The 20168-nt window shown below is 42.4% G+C and overlaps 1 protein-coding gene and 1 long non-coding RNA gene across 8 annotated transcripts in view; one reads left to right on the top strand and one right to left on the bottom strand.

The window, feature by feature from the left end:
* Positions 1-20168, bottom strand: part of MYT1L (myelin transcription factor 1 like) — a 540435-nt gene that overhangs the window by 395126 nt on the left and 125141 nt on the right. The gene's annotated exons all lie outside the window — the stretch shown is intronic.
* LOC134733484 (uncharacterized) lies at positions 1995-18301 on the top strand. 2 transcript variants are annotated; one of them, XR_010116984.1, is made up of 3 exons: positions 1995-2410; positions 9891-9967; positions 17807-18301. It is a non-coding gene; the product is annotated as an uncharacterized lncRNA (long non-coding RNA). The 2 variants fall into 2 exon arrangements; XR_010116983.1 differs by lacking the exon at positions 17807-18301 and adding an exon at positions 12094-13419.

Genomic DNA, 20168 nt, shown 5'->3' with positions numbered 1-20168 from the left:
GGGAGGGAGGAAGGAAGGGAGGAAGGGAGGAAGGAAGGAAGCAAGGAAGGAAGGAGAGGAGAGGAAAGGAGGGAAGAAAAAAGGAAGGAAGGAGAGAGACGAAAAAAGGAAGGAAGGAAGGAAGGAGAGAGAGAAGGAAGAAAAAAGGAAAGAAGGAAGGAAGAAAGGAGGGAGGGAAGAAAAGAAAAGAAGATAGAGAAAGGGGGAGAGAGAGAAAGAAAGAAAGAAAAAGAAAGAGAGAAAAGGAGAGAGAAATGGAGAGAAAGGGAGGGAGGGAGAGAAAAGAGGAAGGGAAGGAGGTATATGGCTTGAATAATGTGGGTCATGCTGAGGCTGTCCACAATTTTAAACATCTAAAAAACACAGCTGATATCTACCTAGAAGGAATCACTAATAAATCACAGTTTCAATATTATCAAAATATATTCTTATTAATGACATACAAAGTAATAAATACACTACAGTGTTAACGCATGTGTGTGTTCAAGAGAAACAAGTAGAAAGTAAACACAAGACAGCGTGTCCCTGTAGATTCCACAGTGAAAATGTGCAGCGCCCATAAAGGTCGGGACAGAACGGACGAAGGCCCTCAGTGCTTCCACTCCACTGATGTTTATTTTCAGGCAAAGGCACATCTTAAATACTTTCTATCAATGTTAAAACGACGAGTTTAAGGTGTCAAAGTAGCATGCTTTTAAAAATTGGGGATTTTTTTCATGGGATGATTTTATCAATTAAAAATCTCCAGGCAAAAATATCCTACACTCCAATTTGCCCAACCTCCTCTGTCCAAACAAAGGAATAACACTCATCTGAGCAAGACCTCCTCTTCCCGCCTAAGCCTCCCGCACCGCACGCCCACCAATGGGCTGGCGGCCTCTCCAGCAGAGCCGGCAGATTTCCCCAGCGGTGGGAGGAAAACTCTGTTCTCTCCCTGTGATGACAGAAGCCTCTCCTCATCCATCAGCTTCAGTTGTAGGAGAGACTCCTGCCTAAATCGGCGGTTGGGGTTGGCTTGAGGTTTCCCGCTACCCAGAAAGGGACCTGCCAAGAGAGGCCGCAGCTCGGCACTTTAGCTGGAAACTGTGCAAAGCTCCACCCCATGAGTAGCTGGATTACTTCGGGTAAGCGTTGCCACCTCTCTGGCCTTTACTTTTGTCATCTCTGAAATGCAAATAGTAATTGCGTCTACTTTAGAAGGCTTGTCAGAGGATCCACCGAGATAGCACAGCTCCTGCATTTAGAAAATGCCCTCGTGCTGCAAACCTTCCAGTCACCAGCCAGCAACTCTTCCACAGCCATCCAATAACTCTCTCTTCTGCACCTAATAAGCATTCCACTCTTATATACAGGCCCAGACTTAAAAATAATAATAATAGCAAACACATTGAAGGTAAATGGGAATTAGGGCATTTTCAACACACAAAACTTATATAACATATTTGTGCTATTTAATTAAAATGTAACTAGTCATTCAGTACTGTGTGGTTTTTGTTACTTCCTTGTATTTTAATAGCTCTGTTCAAATATGAGTAACTCACCACAAATTGTACGATGTGTAAACTAATATATTCATCTGATTGGCCTCCACACGTGACGGGGACGCAGCCGGGCCTTCCCGAGTCCCGCGTTCCTTACGCGAGGGGGACGCAGTGAGTCCCGCGTTCCTTAGGCGAGGGGGACACAGCCGGGCCTTCCCGAGTCCCGCGTTCCTTACGTGAGGGGGACGCAGTGAGTCCCGCGTTCCTTACGTGAGGGGGACGCAGCCGGGCCTTCCCATGTTCCTTACGTCAGAGGGACGCAGCGAGTCCCGCGTTCCTTACGTGAAGGGGACGCAGCCGGGCCTTCCCACGTTCCTTACGTGAAGGGGACGCAGCCAGGCCTTCTGGGCCTCCCCGAGTCCCGCGTTCCTTACGTGAGGGGGACGCAGCCGGGCCTTCCCACGTTCCTTACGTGAAGGGGACGCAGCCGGGCCTTCCCACGTTCCTTACGTGAAGGGGACGCAGCCAGGCCTTCCGGGCCTCCCCGAGTCCCGCGTTCCTTACGTGAGGGGGACGCAGCCAGGCCTTCCGGGCCTTCCCGAGTACCGCGTTCCTTACGTGAGGGGGGCGTAGCTGGGCCTCCCCGAGTCCCGCGGTCCTTACTGGTTAACTGCAGTTCCGCATTGTTACGTTTTCATTTTTTGAAGCCAAGAAAGCGTGCACGCCACAAAAGAAATATGGACCTCAGTGAACAGATAATAGGGAGAATCTCATGCACCCATCCTGGAATTACGTTTTTAGCTTTGCCCCCATCACTACCATTGGAAGGAAGCAGCTTCTGTGAGAGGCATTTGTAAAGTCTCCACGTCTCCCCAAGAAGTCACGTTCTGCAGACCCATCAACCATCCCGTGTCCCGCCACTCCCTCTGGTAAATAAGGATACTTGGGTTTTTTCTGGATGCCTACACTTACTAACTCTTAACCCAATTTTTTTTTTTTTTTTTTTTTTTTTTTTTTGAGACGGAGTCTCTCTCTGTCGCCCAGGCTGGAGTGCAGTGGCGCAATCTCGGCTCAGTGCAAGCTCCGCCCCCTGGGTTCACGCCATTCTCCTGCCTCAGCCCCCCGAGTAGCTGGGACTACGGGCGCCCGCCACTGCGCCCGGCTAATTTTTTGTATTTTTAGTAGAGATGGGGTTTCACCGTGTTAACCAGGATGGTCTCGATCTCCTGACCTCGTGATCCGCCCGCCTCGGCCTCCCCTCTTAACCCAATTTTTGCATAAGTATTGCAGAATCAAAAATCTATAATTAGCAGATTGTTATAAAATTCTACAATGAATTAACTCTTAAATTCCAATTCAAAAATATTATAAACTTTGCATTATAAATTAACATGAGTGTATGTAGCAGAGTTAAGATCAATTTATAATATAACCTAATCTTCACCTTGGTCTTTATTGGCACTGATTTAAAAAGACCTGTGACTTAAAAGAAGCAAGGCCAACCGACAGCAATGGTCTTTCTACCAAAATGACATAGAAAAATGCCCGTTCTGCCCGTGGACCCCCTACCGTTGCAGTGCTTAGACTGTTTGGTTAAAATACTTAGAAACTACTCCTGGGGCAGCGGGAGGAGGCAGGCACTTGAAATGTGGTTTGCTTCACTTTTTTATCAACTCACAGGCAAATCAATAGAAAACAACACAAAATGACCTCACCAAAGTAGCCAACCTTGACTATTCTTATATGAAACAAAAAGGAAGAAACACCCACAAAAGAAAGTTTATTGGATGAACAGCTAAATGTGTAAAGCATAGCCAGGCCTTGGAAGCCACACTCCATCAAGGGGGCAAATTGACTTCACCCTCAGCCCGAGTGTCTGGAAATGGACAGCCGGGGCCACCCTCAGGTGGTCTGACAGGCGGGGGAAGGGAAGGAAAGGGGCTTTGAGGAGCTGCCACTGGGCTGTCCAGTAACAACATTCGTTTAGTTTCTCCTAAAATAAGTTTCTCTGAGCAGGGAGCTGGATGAACAGGCCTCACAACTGCTTTCTACACATTCGTCCAGCTCTTCCAGCCCATCCTCCCTGTTCTCCGTGTGAAAATAAGAGGGAGTGTGGACAGCCACCTTTAGAATATTAGACCCCATTCTGGCCTACTTTTTGTTGAAAGAGAAGTCTGTGGAAATTAATGTCTTATGCTTGCATGGAATTATTTTTAAATTCCTTGTGTATGATAAAGCCTGGTTAAAAATGTAGACATTTTGCAAAAATGTGTAAGAAAATTACCAAATAAATAATGGCTCTCCTATCCTATATTTAACATTTCTTTCTTTGGAAAACATTGAAAGTGAGACCCAGTGAGTGACACAGACAAAAATGATGGGGCGACCCCCGTCTCTCCCCTGAGGTTGTTCCATGGCACTGTCCAGCAGGCCCGGGGTGGGTGTGTTAATAGCGGAAGTGAACCATCTAGTTCAGGTATGGTTGTGTTTCTCCGTGCATGATTATGGCGGTAGCAATCGAGTGTACACTGAATGTAACTGAGCAAATAGGATGCATATGTAAGAAACTTCTGCCTAAGACCAGGGACGATGGTCTACATGGCACCAGGATCCACCCAACACTGTTCTTGCTGAATGAAGCCTTTGGAAGGCGCAGGTCTGGTTCTGACTCTGTTCCTTTTGGACTTTATGACCATGGACAAATCTTCCATCTCCATGGGCATCTCTTTCTGTGTGTAATTACCAAGTCCAACTCAGTGATCCCTCTGACCACGACCAGCTCTAAATTAAAGAAGTCTGCTTAAAATGTTCCTTTAAAGAAAGTACCAAAAAATTAGCCAGGCATGGTGGTGTGTGCCTGTCATCCCAGCTACTCAGGAGGCTGAGGCAGGAGAATTGCTTGAACCCAGGAGGCGGAGGTTGCAGTGATCTGAGATCATGCCATTGCACTGCAGCCTGGGCAACAGAGTGGGACTCCATCTCAAAAAACACACACGAAAAATGTTCCTTTAAAGAGTGAGTTCTACTACCTTATGCATGATGGAGTTTGTACCCACATTTTAAAGTTGTACACACATTTTAAACAATGCACTTAATAGACAAAACAAAATGTGCAATATCTTCTGAAGGTAAGTTCCTTTCATTTATTTCTATTTGCTCTGATCCTCCTTTTGGAAAACAAAATAAAGAATTTTTTCTAAAAAAGGTATGATCGAAACTTGGCCTTAATGAACTTAAACAGCAATTCATCCTCACACAATCCAGTCTTTATGGATTGCAGGCCTAGGGTAAGCAGGTTCCAGGCACAGTGAGTGACAGACAAGCAAATGTCAGAGGAGAGGCTCTGATATTTGGTCATGGGCTCCCTCCTCCACCGAGGCCGTTCCTAAATCTGTCTTTGATTAGCTTCCCCAGCGATCAGCTCTGTCCGTTCCCTCTGGAGCTGCACAGAGTGTGCTTCATGGAAATGTCATCTGCCAGGACGGCAATTACTGGCACTCCAGCAATCACGGGCACAATGCAGAGTGGGTCGAATTCAGGTGAGAGCGAGAACCCACAATCAAGCCTGGGGAAGGAGAACAAAGCCATTTTCTTTCATTCGCCGTCAACACAACCATCAGGCCTTAATTACATGGCGTGTGCGGGGCTGGCTGCTGAAAGGCATGTTATTACCCAGCTTAGTTCCAAATCAGCTCAGTATTGATGAGCGGCAGAGGGAGGAAGCCAGCCTCGCCCCCTGGAAAGGAACAGGCACCAAACAAGCAGATGAGTGGCAGAGGGGGGCACACTCCAGGGAATTAAAAAATAATTTTAGAAGGGAGGGAGGGACCCGGTACCTAAATGCTGGCTAAAAATAGGTTTCCAGAGGCCTATTGCATTCATGGCTGAATTCAACACAGGTATACCTACTTCAGCCAGGGCTGTTTAGTCCGCCAATATTTGCTGTTTATCTTACTGGATAAGTTCTCGAAGCTGTTATTCTCTGCTCACAACATTTCCCAAAGGCTCCCACATATCTCAATACACCTGTGAGTACATTCTTTGTTCTTATCCCCAATTCTTTTTAAGCAATTTAAGAATATTCTAAAAAAAAGTTCTCAAATTATCCCTCTCTCTCCATATAATAAACATGTATGCATTCATCATTTATATTCTTACTTATATTAAATATATAGGCATATTTGCCTCTGTCTACATTAAAATAACATGTTCAGTGCAAAATATTTTTTAGAGATTGGCATAATAACACTTAATGGCAAGCTCTAATATCTTTGAATAAAGCCTCTACAGTAAAAATAAATGGTTCATTTACTACTAAAAATTACACACATGCATGCACACACACGTACACTTCCTTCCCATGGCAAAACACCTATATTTGTGTATGAACCTAACACAAAAAGGCATATTCCTCAGTATTACCGAAAGTTAATGGTAATATTGACAAACCCAAAACAGAACATGAATTCGGAACTGTTTTGTTTAGAATTCTAAAAAAGATTCTGCTGTTTGGTGGGGTGCTATGCACCTGGAAGTGGGATTAAGAGGTGCATCTCCTTTCAAGCTGGGGGAACACACACTGCCAATCCCCCAAGCTGACCTTTGATGGATGCACAAACTTACCAGCAGGCACACGCTCACGCCGATAGGAGCCGTGCACAAGCATGTGCAGTGCTTAATGCCAAATTATGTCAATTAAGGGACCTTTACATTTCCTAATCTATTTAAAATGGCCTAGAAAATAAGTCCTGATCTGTGTGCCTGGGCTAGGTCTGTTAAGAGTCAGACAGACGGCATAATGAAAGCCAGGGTGCAGCCCTGATAGGAAATCCAATGTTCTGTGTATTCCCTTCCTCTGCCTTTTTTGCCCAGGCTTTAGACTTCCTGGGGATCTGTCTCGGGCAGATGCTCATGTTTTCCAAGCTTATTGTTTATGGGAAATGGTAGGAGTTAAAGAAAATCAGAGAGAAGAAGCTGTCATCTTGCTGACAAGCTGGCCAAATGCAGGTGGGTCAGAGTTTTGAGTGATGTGAGTTTTGAAATCCACCTCCAAGGCAAAATTAAAATACAAAAGCTTTCACCACATACGGCCGTCTGATTTCCCTAGGATAGTTGGTTGCTGAAGACCTGGGAAGCTTCTCCTCTGACACACGCTTCAAGTGAGCGTGTTTACTCTCCAAGACTACAGGGAGAGGAAATTAATTTGAGCTGATGCTGCCTTCCTCCCCAGCGTAGCCAAATACATAGCCTCCTAACCAGCCTCCCCAATCCATTGCTTCCCCTCCAGTGCATTCTCCACACAGCAGCAGGACCATTGTTCTAAAAATGAAATTGCGTCATACTATATAAGAGCTTCTGACTGCGTTTGGGGCTTCCAAAACCTGAACTCCTGGCCATGCCCCCACAGTGGTGTAAGAGGCGGCTCCTCCTCATCCCTCCTGACTCCTGTGTTGCTCACAATGTTCTCCAGGAGCAGTTCTCAAAGCGGGGTTCATGAGCCTGTGGGGGTGCCCTCCACCCTTTCATGGGGTTTCTGGGGTCTTCCCTCATGCAACTACATCATCTGTGGGGTTGGATTATCTTCAAATGCTTCAGCCAAAACAACTTATGCAATATGTTAAGTGCAGAGGCAGATGAGAATTCAGCTGCTCTATTAAGACACGCATGAAAGACATTTGCTAAATGTGAAATAATGACGCTCTTTCAATAAATGTCTTTTTTATGGAAAATATCATTATTTTTCATAAATATATAATCACATATTAACAGGTAATGGGTTTTAAAAATATTTTAATAACTAAAAAGCAAATAATGTTTTCAAATATCTTAGTTTTAATTGTTACTGTGGTAGCTATAACTCTCATGAACAAGATCTCTGTGAGGGCTTCAGACTATGAAGCCTATGAAGAGCCCTTGAAACTGAACCTGGTGAGAAGCAGGGCTCTCAGGACCGCACGGGGAGAAGCAGCGTTCTCAGGACCGCACAGTTCCTTGTTTGTGTACACACACCTAGCTCTCCCTTCCTCAGGGCCACTGAACAGCTGTTTTTTCTGAGAGGAGGCCCACGCAACACCTCAGTGTTTCTGCTCTCTCCCATAGGGCTCATCCTTCACTTTCTGTATCGGCCCTGCTGTTTTCCCATGTTTAGGGCCCTGATTTTTAATATTTTCTTATTTATTTACTTTTCCTCTTATTGGAAGAAGGACAGGCACAGTGGCTCATGCCTGTAGTCTCAGCACTCTGGGAGGATGAGGCCGGTAGATTACTTGAGCTCAGGGATTTGAGACCAGCCAGGGTAACACGGTGAAACCCCATCTCTACAAAAAATACAAAAATTAGCCAGGCAGTGGCACACGCCTGTAGTCCCAGCTACTCGGGAGGCTGAGGTGGGAGGATCACTTAAGCCTGGGAGGTCGAGGTTGCAGTGAGCCGAGAACAAACCAGATGGTGTAATGAGAAGGAAATCCAATGTCTCTGTATGCCTTTTTTTTTTTTCACCCAGCCTTTAGACAAAAAAAAAAAAAAAAGAAAAGAAAAGAAGAAAGAAGAAAGCTCACAGTAGAAAGTACTTGTGTACTGGACTCCTTCAGTATCACCACAGTGCCTAGTGCATGGGGCACTTTTTAAACATCTCATAAATAAGTGAATGGATGAATGAATGGGAGAGATAACCTGTTCATACTCAGAATAGGTGACTGTAATAAACGTTCTAACTCTTCTGCCATGATCAAGCATATGGCAGGTTCTTATGTGTCCAGGGTGGTGTTTTTGAGACAGAGTTTCACTCTTGTTGCCCAGGCTGGAGTGCAGTGGCACGATCTTGGATCTTGGCTCACCGCAACCTCCACCTCCCAGGTTCAAGTGATTCTTCTGCCGCAGCCTCCCAAGTAGTTGGGATTACAGGCATGCACCACCATACCCGACTAATTTTGTCTTTTTAGTGGAGACAGGGTTTCTCCATGTTAGTCAGGCAGGTCTCAAACTCCCAACCTCAGGTGATCCTCCCGCCTCAACCTCCCAAAGTGCTGGGATTACAGGCATGAGCCACCACGCCCGGCCGTCCAGGGTGTTTTAAGTGAGGTCTTGCTTGAAGATGGCAGGGTGCACTGGTTATGTGTCAGGCAGTGGGAACTTCCAGAAGCCACCCCTAGGCATGGATGGAATGGCTGCCTTCCTAGCACAGGATGGAGGAGGGATGGGAATGGCTGAGTCTGAGAAGGCTGTGCCTGCTAGGATCCCTCTTAGGGCCGATGGCAAAGAGCCAGGTCGCAGGAGAGGATAATACTGGCAGGTCAGATCGGAGTTTTGCAAGTAAATACCATCTGCTTTTCATCAGGATTAGAGACCCAGGGAAAATGTCAGAACCATATCCATGATGAAGAACATGTGAGAGCACTCTGGGATGCATTTTTAAAAAATCTGACTCGGAGTAAACACACAGGGTGCCAACCCGAAGCCACCCATCCTTACTGCTCTACGGCAGGGACGTCAGCATCCTACAAGAAGCAGAAGCCTTTCACGTCCCCAGGGGAAGAAAATGCTGGGAAAGAGCACTAATGCCATGAGCCTGGGACTGGTGTGCATGTGGACAGTTGGGTCAGGACCCCTGCAGGTGGTGGGGCTTCAGTAAACATGTATTAAAGCCAGCTACGTGTCAGTAAACCACAGCAGAATCAAGACCCTTCGAATATGTAGATGCAAAGTATAGAGTCTGCGTGGGAATCAATTTACTTCCAACTCAAATTTTTCCTAAATCCCATTTACCATTTCTCATCCTTTTAAGCAGAAGGTGGCATGGAGGCAGAATCTTCAGGACATAGATTATCCCAGGTTTTATGAATTCAGCATTGCTGCACAATCTCCAGCATAGTCTGTTAATTTTTTCCTAAATATTTTTCAAAGTTGTGCTCTGTAGCAGACACTACGTTATCCATACAGATGAGATGACAGACTACAGACGGCATCCTTGTCTAAAGGAAAGTAAGAGCCAATTAGTCCCATTGGAACTTGGCAGAAATCGATCTCTTTCTAGAGACCTCTCTGTGTTGGGACACATCCTGGCCTGGGAGCTGGAAGATTTGTCTTTAAATCTAGTTCTGGTGTGTACTTTGCCATAACTTTCCCATAGATTGTGAATTTCTGAAATAGAAGGCTGGCCTGAATCATCTTATACACTGTAAATATAGTTCAGATAAAACGTCCAATGCTGATGCACTCGGAGTGTGGTCTGGCGGAACACCATCCAGAATTCCACTCCTCCCTCCACATGTTACAGAGCAGTTGTGAGGGACAGCAAGGTAACACGTAGAGTTCCTAGGATAATGACTCAAATGCGCAGCTACAGCTTTGCTTCTTTTTTCTTCATCCTTTTATTCAGTGTTTCATCTTAGTTTCATTTTTTTCATATAGGATGCTGCTTTCTAGCTTCCCTCTCTGAAAAGAAGTCTCATTATGAAAACATGCAGCAGAATATCTTAAACCTCCTGGTGCGTACAATACGGAGAGCGTCTGTTGGTCCTGGCAGTTGGTGGATATCGTCACATACTTAATTGTCATTCAGTGGCTGGCTCTGTTTTCTTTCTTCTCAGATGTCTGGCTGTTCATCTCTTCTTTCTGTCTCACCCAAATTTGAATTGATCCTAGCAGAGCACAAAGCCTCATCCAAGTATCTCCACAGTCCCTCATTGTGAAGGAGGAGCTACCCTCTGCGGCTGGGAGGATTGCAATTGGGGGACGGTGATGGGAGCAGAGGTTGGGATTCGCCACAGAATGGCCCCTCCTTTAGGGGAGGAGGGTGCAGTTGGCTTGGGAATCTAGCCAACAAGTCAAGGCTTGAGGACCTGTCTGTTAACCCTAACAAGTTGGGGATTCTGCTTTTTAAAGTCAGAACTACCAGTTCCATACTAAGGAATGTAAACTCCCTGGCTCTTCAGGTTTTTTTGTTTTGTTTTGTTTTGTTTTTTTTAAGACAGAGTCTCACTCTGTCACCCAGACTGGAGTGCAGTGGTGCAATTTCAGCTCACTGCAACCTCCGCCTCCTGGGTTCAAGTGATTCTCCTGCCTCAGCCTCCCGAGTAGCTGGGATTATAGGCGCCCACCACCACGCCCGGCTATTTTTTTGTATTTTTAGTAGAGACGGGGTTTCACCATGTTGGCCAGGCTGGTCTTGATCTCCTGACCTCAGGTGATCCACCCACCTTGGCCTCCCAAAGTGCCTGGATTACAGGCGTGAGACACGATGCCCGGAGACTCTTCAGATATTAAGTCAGTGTCTGGATTAGAAAATCATGTTGTCTTTCTGGACTTTGAAAATGAAAACAACACTTTTGTCAAAAAGATTTGCTAGTTAAGAATCACAGAAATGCTTAAGTGCTTGAAAACACTGCAAAGTCACATGCCCTGGAGTCAGAATGTTCTCCTGCGGCTGCACACGGTCAGTTGTCTCCCCAGGATTTGGGCTTTTTTGCTTCAGTAAATGAGGCAAATGTGTAGGGTTTGTTCTCCACAGTCCTGTCTGTAAAGCTGTGGAATATGTTATTGATCCATTTTGGGTCTGGAACTTCACTCATACAATCTATAATCTCATCTTTGGTATGCCACTTATATCTGGCAAATTCTAAGAAAAGACAAAAGAGTGAGAATTGAAAATAACTGAGCAGTCGTCTGCTGCCTCATTACATAGTTCTGTGATTTTGATCAGATTTGGATAGCTAAGCAGGACTGAGTAGATTACTACGTGGATCAGGAAACAGTGAACCCTGGGTTTTATGAGGGACGTTTTAGACATCTAGGGGTGAATCAGCTCCTTCTGTATTTTTTTAGAGCTGGAGAAATTTCTTGAATATGAAACAGTCCAAGGCTTCATTTTATAGTTAAGATTTAAAATAAAATACTTGAACAACATCTATATATAAAATTAGTTTTAATAAAAATTATGTTTTTGTTCTCTAAATTATAGTGATTTAAATTTTTTGATATTTTATTTATTAATGTTTCCTCAATGATCTGTAAGATTATTCACCTGATGGTTATTTTATGGCTATTATTCATATATATATATATATATATACGTATATATATATATATATTTTTTTTTTTGAGATGGGGTCTCACTCTGTCCCCCAGGCTGAAGTGCAGTGGTGTGGTCATGGCTTGCTGCAGCCTTGACTACCGGGGCTCAAGTGATCTTCCCACCTTAGCCTCCTAAGTAGCTGGGACCACAGGCACAAGCCACTTTTTCTGGCCAAGTTTTAAGTTATTTGTAAAGACAAGGTCTTGCTATGTTGCCCAGGCTGGTCTTGAACTCCTGGGCTCAAGCAGCCTCCCAAAGTGCTGGGATTATAGGAGTGAGCCACTGCACCTGGCCTGTAGTTATTCATATTTTATCTCCCTTCAGAACACGACAGAAACTTGTTAATACCAAGAGCTTTTGTATAATATTGAGATATAAAATGTATAGCTATATTCCTTTATAAGTGTTACATACAGGATGGGGAGAAAGTGCGACATTCCTCTGCTGGGACCACCTTGCTCCCGTTTGGAAGCTTTGGGCTGTGTGTATTTGACCACTTTGAGAGGCCAGTGGGGAGACTTGTCCTGCTCCTTTTTTCAGAAGCAGTAGAGTGTCTGTCACTCCAGGAAACTGACACTTGTCTGGCTGCTCAAGAAGTTTCCTAGCTGGCTGTGAGACCTTCCCCCCTCATCAGATCCTTTCATTAACCCTGCACCAACAACTCTAAAGCCAAGAACCTTCAAGAACAACTTTAAGAACAACTCTAAAGACCAACTTTAAGCCAAGAACCAAGTTGATGGCTTAAAAATTGGATAAATGTATACTGTCAAATGAAGTTATTATTGTCACTTTACTAATATGGAATGCTAAGGATAAATGCTAGAAAGAGTCTTGGACAACATCTACTCCAGTGAATGATCTTCAAACTTAACTACCTGATGTAGTCACTTGTGGATTAGAGAAGGAAGTGGCTCTGCTTTTGCAAAGACAAACAATCTCATTTCAGAATAATCCCCCTGCTGATAATAATTAGAAATGCTAAGACTCTACACAACCCATTTGAAGGCATTGGGAATCAGTCATGATGTGTGCAGTCAACATTGCATGCAGAGAGAAATCCAGAGGGTAAGACCTAGGTTTAGCACATCTTTCCTGCTTACAGCATTTATTGATACCAAAGAGTCTCATGATGATCTGAGTATCTGAACAGAAGGTTTGTGAAAATTGCATCATGCAGGGCATAAGCTTAAGATTCATGGCCTCCTGAGAGGGAAGCTCCTTGGTAAACACCACAGGCTTCCAGTTGGGATCCCATAGGATTACATGCTAGGAAGAAGGATAGACTGAAAATAACTCAGCTCTCACAGGTAATAAACCATGGCTTTGAATAATCAATTCATGATTGGATTGAGGTGTTTTTCTGTGATTTAGATGCCTAGAAGCAGCAAATCTTTTCTGCAAGAAGATAATATAATACAGAGGCTGAGAGTAAGTCTACAATCTTTCATCCACAATGTCTGAAATTCAAGCAAAATGAAACAAGGAGAATGACATGATAGATTAGACCAAACCTCAGGAGAAAATAACAACCAATAGAAACAAATACATTGAGACTCATAGAAATTTAAATTCATTATGATGAAAATGCTAACACGTTTAACAAGAAGTTAAATTTCAGGAGATAAATAAAACTTATCTTAAAAACCAAGTGAAAATTTTAGAATTAAAAACTATAATAATTGAAGTTAGGATCTCAGTTGATGAGATTAACAACAGAATATGACAGGCCAAAGAGAGAATTAGTGAACTGGAAAATGGGCTAGGAGAAAATATCAATATTAATATAGAGAGAGATAAAATGGTAGAAAATACATAAAAGAATATAAGATATATATAAGACACAGTGTAAAACCCTATCACATGTAAAACAGGAGTCCCTTAAAGAGAGGAAAGAGGAGCAAAAGCAATATTTAAAAAGATAAAATGTAAGAATTTTTCAAACATGATGAAAGGTATTAGCCTACAAGTTCAATAAGCAATAGAAATTTCAAGGGGGATAAATACAAAGCAAATCACATCTGGGCATATCATAGTAAAACTTCTGGAAATCAAATATCAGGAAAAAAATATTTTAAAATGCCAGCCATTACTGACAGCTCATTTCTTAGCAAAAAATGACGGTATTTCAGATGACAATGGGATTCTATACTAAAAATGCTTAAAGAGCCGGGCGCGGTGGCTCACGCTTGTAATCCCATCACTTTGGGAGGCCGAGGCGGGCAAATCACGAGGTCAGGAGATCGAGACCACGGTGAAACCCCATCTCTACTAAAAATATAAAAAATTAGCCGGGCGTGGTGGCGGGCGCCTGTAGTCCCAGCTACTCGGAGAGGCTGAGGCAGGAGAATGGCGTGAACCCGGGAGGCGGAGCTTGCAGTGAGCCGAGATTGGGCCACTGCACTCCAGCCTGGGTGACAGAGCGAGACTCCGTCTCAAGAAAAAAAAAAAATAATAAAATAAAATAAAATAAAATAAAATAAAAATGCTTAAAGAAAGTGATTGCCTATGTTGGTAAAAAAAAAAAAAAAATCCTTAAAAATGAAGATAAAGGATTTTAGATACATTAAAAATAGAAGCATTTGTAATCAGCAGATCTGCATTAAGTGCAATGCTAAAAAATTATTTAGTCAGAAGTAAAATTATCTGCTTGTATTCCAGAGATACATGTAGATATGAACAACAAATGCTGTAAATATGTGGGTAAAATGAAATAATCATTGACTGTATAAAATAACAATAATATCTTGTAATTTAGTGTATTTATAATAAAAATTACATTCAATATATATTCATATATCACATTATAATATATGGTTTATATTATATAACATATAACACATATTTAATATTTATAAAACCTCACCTACAGTAACACACAAATAGGGGGATGTAGTTGGAGTTAAAGCATTGGTAATTTCATTGTGTTTTTGTAAAATGGTAAAACTACACTTGATATTAAATTTTAGTAAGTCAATAAAACCTAGTAAAGAATCTATCACTATCAAAGTTATAGACAGAATAAAGGAATAATGTAAAATACTAAATGCAAATAAGATTAAGAAGAAAGTCATGAAAAAGGAGGAAAATTAGAAAGTAGTAAACTGAAGAATGCAACCCATTAATAATTATATTGAGATGTAAAAGTAGTACACAGGACCATTAATAGTCAAAGATTATCACACCAGATTAAAAATCGAACCCAACTAAATGCTGCTTTCAAGAGTCAGATCTGAAATGTAAGGACACAATAAGATTGAACATAAAAAAAGAAGAAATATATTACAGTGCAAATGTTAAGGAAAATTACTATACATTTTTAAAAATATTGATGTGTAGGCCCATCATTTGCTATTATGAATTTTTGAATGTTGGTTAGGGAACAGGCAACTGTATTATTACAACTGTTTCTGGTAATTTCTGATGAACAAATATGGCTGAGAAATAGGTATCTAGTCTGAATTGTTTGTTTTAGAGGAAACAGGTCAGAAAAGAAAGTGATTTACCACAGTCCTTTCAGTCATTATTTATTCAATATTTAAGGAACATCTACTATGAGATAAATAATAAATAAGGTGGGTTTCCTTGATTTATAATTTTAAAATTTATGTATATATGCAGAAGTATCTCCAAGACAAGACAGAAAAGGAAAAGGCCTTACCCAAGGGACAGAATAAAATACTATTGATTGTGCCCAACCACAGACGAGCACATAAAAACGTGGTATATCTATCTGTCTGCATGTATATATACACACATGCACACACACATGCATACAATGAATGTGTAGAGATGTATATAACATATACACACATGCACACAATGAATGTGCAGAGATACATGTAACAGATATAAACATATATACACACATGCACACAAACACGCATACAACGAATGTGTAGAGATGTTTATTACACACATATACACACACACATGCACACACACACAATGAATGTGTACAGATGTATATAACATATACGCATATACACACATGCACACACACATTCGTACAATGAATGTGTAGAGATGTTTATAACATATCCACACATATATACACACATGCACACACACACACACAACGAATGTATACAGATGTATATAACATACACACACATGCACATACACATGCACATGAATGTGTAGAGATGCATATGACATATACACACATATATACACACATGCACACACACACTCACACAACTAATATGTAGAGATGTATATAACATATACACACCTATATACACAATGCACACACACACAATGAATGTGTAGAGATGTATATAACATATACACATATATACATACATGCACACACACAATGAATGTGTACAAATGTATATAACATATACACACATATACACACACACACACAATGAATGTGTACAGATGTATATAACACACACATATATACACATGCACACACACATGCATACAATGAATATGTATAGGTGTAAATAACATATACACACATATATATACATGCACACACACACAATGAATATGTGTATATATTATATATATAATATATACACATGCACATACACAATGGAACACTACCCAGCAATAAAAAAAGAAGGAAATTCTGTTATTTGTGGCAACATGGATGAACCTGGAGGTGATAATGTTAAGTGAAATAAGCCAGACACAGAAAGACAAACACTGCATGATTTCATTCATACATAGAGGCTAAAACAGTTGATTGCATAGAGAGCAAAGAATAGAACGGTGGTTACCAGAGCCTAGGAAGGGGCAGAGGTATGGGTCCCAGGAGTGGTTGGCCAACCAGTACCAAGTTACAGTTAGGCAAGAGGACCAAGCTCTGGTGTTCTTATTACACAGTAGGATAACCAGAGCAAATAACAAGGTATTGCGTATTTCAAGATAGCCAGAAGAGAAGATTTAGAATATCATCACCACAAAGATAAATGGTCAAAGTTTAAAGTGATGGACATGGTAACTTCCCCAATTTCATCATGATACTACGTACATATGCATTGAAACATCACACTGTATTCCATAAACATGTACAATTACCACGTGTCAATTAGAAATGAAAATTAGGCCGGGCGCGGTGGCTCACGCCTGTAATCCCAGCACTTTGGGAGGTCTAGGTGAGTGGATCACAAGGTCAGGAGTTTGAGATAAGCCTGACCAACATGGTGAAACCCCATCTCTACTAAAAAATACAATAGCCAGGCGTGGTGGTGTGTGCCTGTAATCCCAGCTACTCAGGAGGCTGAGGCAGGAGAATCGCTTGAACCCGGGAGGCAGAAGTTGTAGTGAGCACTGCACTCCAGCCTGGGAGACAGAGCAAGATTCTGTCTCAAAAAAAATAAATTAAAATTAAAATTAACTGATAAAAATACCATAGACCAAAAGAGTGAAAGACCAATTTCATGATACTATGTATATATGCATTGAAACATCACACCGTATTCCATAAACATGTACAATTACCACGTGTCAATTATAAATAAAAATTAACTAATAAAAATACCATAGACCAAAGGAGTGAAAGATCAATTACAGAGACAGGACTAAGTTTAGTCTTCAAAGAATCGGAGGCTTTTTAGTTAGATTATTTTAAAAAAATGAGTGGGCTTTGGAAAGTTTCAGAAGTGGGAGAAGATCACCACAATGAGATCTTTACAAACATTGTCCTTAATAACCAAGTAAAATGTGGGTCTGCTTCTTCATAAAAAGTTCATCCTTTGCTTTGAAAAACAAGTATTCTTTTTGATATGAGATCTTTTGAAATGCCAATTTCTAAAGTTAACAAAAGTTTTCAGAAAAATTATGCTTACAAAAAAATTGTGGGGGGCACACTGCACACTCGGGCACTGCCTTCTTCCTGGCCACACATTTGATGGCCTTCCCTGCAATAAGGCATGGTGTAGACTGCATGAAGTGCAGATATCCATGACTATCTCCCGGGCATGGCATGATGCCCCATCACACTCTCCCTCCCCCGAGTCAATGGGAGAGGGAGGAGCCACAGGAGAGAAGGGTGAGGGTCTCAGGACCAGGACAGCTGCGGGCAGAACCCCGTCCTCACATTTGATGGCTCACAGGACTTGAGTGAGGGACACAGTGTTAGCGTGAGAAGCTACCGACTTTACGAGGCTGTCTGTTCTGCAGTTAGTCTCCTCTGTCTTTAGAGTTGGCTCCTCCTCACCTTGGGTCTTACTGATGGAGCTGTATTCTCTGGCCCAGCTACCTTCTTCTCTCTGAAGCACTTCTTCCTCTTTCCTCCCAGGGACTGTTCAACAGAAGTGTCACCTGCCTGCCCAGTCCTCATGCAGATGCACAAACCTGCTTCCCACTACATACAGTACCCCTCACGGAGGCAGGCAGCACTGAGACCACTGGGGAGGAACTTCTGAAAATCAAATGCAGCTCAGAGTGCTCCAACATTCATCCAGGATTTCAACACACAGCACTCGGATTTAACCAAGGTGCCATTCCTTCCTCCAGGTAGGCCTCGTTAGGCTGTGCCCTCATACACACACTGGGCCTTACAGTTTACAAAATGCATGTCTATAAATACATCACCGTGGCGCTATAGGAAGCTGAGGCAGGTTTCGTGACAAGTGAATTTTTGGTGTAGGCTGCTCGAACAGTCCATGATTTGCAGGTTTCATGACAAATAAATTTAGGTACTTGGTGGGGGCTGCTCAAGAGGCCATGATTTACCATTGCACTAGGAAACTAATGCAACATTATTCCTACAACAAATTAGCTTAATGATCGAAAATAGCACACAGTTACTAGGTTGGAGGGCAAAAATAAAGAAATCAAGGTGTCAGCAGAACTGCCTTCCTTGTGAAGGCTCCAAGGAACCTCCGTGTCCGCGCCTTTTTCTGCTCCTGGAGGCCACCGGCATTCTGTGGCTCCCGACCCCTTCCACACATCACCTGAACATCTGTCTCCATGACCACGTCTCCTTCTACACCACCCCTGTGATGCCCTTGGGCCTGTCCCTGATCCAGAATAACCTTTCTATCTTACTCTCCTGAACTTAATTCCCTCTGCAAAATCCCTGTGTCCTGTAAGGTGACATATTCACCGGTTCCAGGACGGGCCATGGGTGACAGCACTCCGCCTACCACACCCATAGAAAGGGAGAGAGAGAGAGAGAGAGTTGAGGAGGAAAGTCTGAGCCTTCCAAGGCCACATCTTTCTACTCTTCTGAAAAGGGAGTTTCTCGAATGCCAGCAATGACTGAGAAAGCCCAGGGAGTTGCGCGCATGGCTGTTTCTCCCTGAGAAAGCCCAGGATGTTGCGCGCATGGCTGTTCAGGCTCCAGCGCGTTGCTGAAGCGCTCGCATGCTGGAGCCACAAGAAAAAATCACCCAGCATGGTACGCAAAGGCGCCCGGGAGTACCATGGTGCTTAGCCTCCTTTCTGAGACACGCAGATTAGATTCCTGCAAGTATATAATCCACTTCAAGTAAATGAGCTTTTGGAGAAGTTAACAAAGCCCATTAATCCTTACTCAGTAAGATATGACGAATTGTGTATGATGCACAAATGCCCTAACTCATTGTGGGAGAACTAAAGTTGCATTCTACACCAGGCCCGATACATTGCCATACCAACTACTGATGTGCAAAAAATAAATCCTAATTCTGAAAAGACCTAACATTGAAACAGACAAAAAAGTGTGTCTGTTCAGAACCGGGATGTGAACTAAGCAGTTATATCAGCTGCATTTTGACAGTGGTGTCCAAAATCAATTACTGGAGACTGTTTTTTAAGCCCTGGTGATCTGGCTTACACAACTGCTCCAGAATGGACTTAGCTTAAATCTGCACTCCTCATGGTCCAGCCAGTTGTTCCAATTTGAAAATGATCTAATCAATTGTTCAATAACATTCTATTTTTGTCATTAATGGTTAGGTTCTTTAAAAATCATTAAGTGTTGGCTGGGTGCGGTGACTCACGCTTGTAATCCCAGCAGTTTGGGAGGCCAAGGCAGGCGGATCACGAGGTCAGGAGTTTGAGACCAGCCTGGCCAACACAGTGAAACCTTGTCTCTACTAAAAATACAAAAATCAGCTGGGCGTGGTGGCAGGTGCCTGTAATCCCAGCTACTCAGGAGGCTGAGGCAGGAGAATCACTTGAACCCAGGAGGTGGAGGTTGCAGGGATTTGAGATCATACCACTGCACTCCAGCCTGGGCAACAGAGTGAGACTCTGTCTCAAAAAAAAAATCGTAAGTGTTTTAAAGTTTAACCTTTCGAGTGGTATTTTCAGCTAAAGTCCCTAATCTGTAGTTTACTAACAATGATATATTAACTTCTGGGCTTTTCAAAACACTAAAACATTTCTAACGACACTTAATCATTACTTGAGCAGCAAGAAATACAGACTTTCATTGGGAGCTAATGAAGAAAAATAAACATTACTATAAATGCAGTATAGAAAACAGTAATTATATAATAGTTTTTCTTGTTTTTAAATGGTCCTTTATTCATTTTTTACTATGTGAACCTTAAACAATTCTTAAAATGCCCCCGGTCCTTTTGATTATAGTAGGATGTAAGTAATATTCCCTAAATTCAACCATTTATGTTTTTGATTTGAAAAAAACAAAAAAGGAAGACTGAATTATAAAT

The sequence above is a fragment of the Symphalangus syndactylus genome, chromosome 18 (genome assembly GCF_028878055.3).
Source record: "Symphalangus syndactylus isolate Jambi chromosome 18, NHGRI_mSymSyn1-v2.1_pri, whole genome shotgun sequence".
Lineage (NCBI taxonomy): Eukaryota > Metazoa > Chordata > Mammalia > Primates > Hylobatidae > Symphalangus > Symphalangus syndactylus.
The sequence above is the reverse complement of the archived record's forward strand: the minus strand, read 5'-3'. Positions and strand labels throughout refer to the sequence as shown.